The 1,963-nt window shown below is 35.6% G+C and overlaps 1 pseudogene; it reads left to right on the top strand.

Annotated features, from left to right (window-relative positions):
* Positions 1–429: 429 nt before the first annotated feature.
* On the top strand, positions 430–932 carry LOC138150876 (small ribosomal subunit protein eS25 pseudogene; annotated as a pseudogene).
* The last annotated feature ends 1,031 nt before the right edge of the window (positions 933–1,963 follow it).

Consider the following 1,963-nt stretch of genomic DNA (forward strand, 5'->3'; position numbering starts at 1 on the left):
TATGTCCTTGGTCTTCACAACCACTTTGGTGAAGTAGGGCAGGTAATATTATGACTAATAAGGAGGGAAGTGAGTTTTAGATACTTTAAGTGTAGAAGATGATTAAGTTAGTAAGTTGAACTGTCATAACTCAAACCCGGGACTTACAATTCCAAATTCAATGGTGTTTTTTCTCCCATTATATAATAGTAAGCCTATTGACTTTATTTGGTTCTAGAGACCTTTAGTACATAAATATATGAATGCATTAATAAGCAAATGAATGAATGACTAATGCATAGGTGAATGAATATGCAAATAAATAGATATATTATTAAATAAGCAGATACCATAGAGATAAAATTATCTATTTATTCTAGTTATGTAACTTAGAATTTTCATTTGCCATAATTGGGGACAACTTAATATGGTCTATTTAAAGAAACAATTGGCTTTTTTTTTTTTTTGTCTGACATCTTAGCTCGGAGGCGGCAGCAGCAGCAGTACCTGAAGCCTCACCATGCCTCCCAAGGACGATAAGAAGAAGAAAGATGCCGGAAAGTCGGCCAAGAAGGACAAAGATCCTGTGAACAAGTCTGGGGGCAAAGCTAAGAAGAAGTGGTCCAAGGGAAAAGTTCGAGACAAGCTCAATCTGGTTCTATTTGACAAAGTAACATATGACAAACTCTGCAAGGAGGTCCCCAGCTATAAACTTATCACCTCTGCAGTAGTCTCAGAGAGACTGAAGATCCGGGGTTTTCTAGCCTGAGCAGCTCTCCAGGAACTGCTTAGTAAAGGTTTGATTAAGCTGGTTTCCAAACACAGAGCACAAATGATAGATACCATGAACACCAAGGGTGGAGATGCTTCAGCTACTGAAGATGCATGAAATGGTTCAACATTTCTATGTAGATTTTCAAAAACAAACTTTTTGGACTAAAAAAAATAAAGAAGCAATTGACTTGAAGACATAAGATCTGAGTTTGAGCCTTGTCTCTGCCATTTTCCATCTGCATAATTTGAGTCAAGTACCTTTGCTTTCAGAGTCTCAGTCTTCATCTGGAAAATGAAGCAGTTGGTCTAGATTATTTCAAGTGTCTCTTTTACCTCAGAAATTCTGTGATTTTATTAATAAATCTTCGATTTTTTAAATGACCTCAAGAGATATTCAGCATCCTGACTTCAAACATGTTATAATAATAACTCCAATAATAATTACACACACACACACATATATGGCACTTTAAGTTTCACAAAGTGCCTTAACACCTTATTTGATCTTCTCAACAACGTTGACAGGCAGGTGCTATTATTAACCCCATTTTACAGATAAGAAAACCAAGGCAAACAGACATTAAGTGATTTATTCAGGGTTACACATCTAGTAAGTGCCTAAAGTTGGTGTACATTTAGATCTTCCTCATCCAAGTTTAGCACTATCTTTGCTGAGCCCCTGGCTTCCTTTTGTCACTTCTGTATGCTGTCTGCTGTCTGTCAAGAACATATATAATATGTAGTCTGAAAGAGGAGGATATATATATATATATATATATATATATACATACATATATATATATATATATAATTGAACTCTGAAATATCTGGGATGTACTAAAGACATCACTAGAAATATCAGAATGAGCAATGTTACAAAGCATTCTTCTAAATGTGATTTCAAGAATAACACTGAGGTACCCAACCACTTACAGGACCAGCATCTCCTTCAGAAAGAGACAAGAAGGATTATGGGATCATAAACACCTGGAGTTATACAAGAAATTAACAGTTTCATGATGTTAGGGCCTATCTAATGCAAGCAAAATGGCTCTAGGAAGAAACTTGAAGTTCAAGTGATCAACCCTTCCCAGAAAACAACTCTCAGCTTCTTTTAAATCCAACTGGCCTGGAAGGTGCTTCCATGACTAACTCCTACTAAATAAATGAAAACATATTTCCTCAAGAGAATGAAATATTTATTGAGAAT

The sequence above is a fragment of the Petaurus breviceps genome, unplaced genomic scaffold (assembly GCF_028583685.1).
Source record: "Petaurus breviceps papuanus isolate PSGF00001 unplaced genomic scaffold, PetGlider_PUasm1.0 90895, whole genome shotgun sequence".
NCBI classification, from domain to species: Eukaryota; Metazoa; Chordata; class Mammalia; order Diprotodontia; family Petauridae; genus Petaurus; species Petaurus breviceps.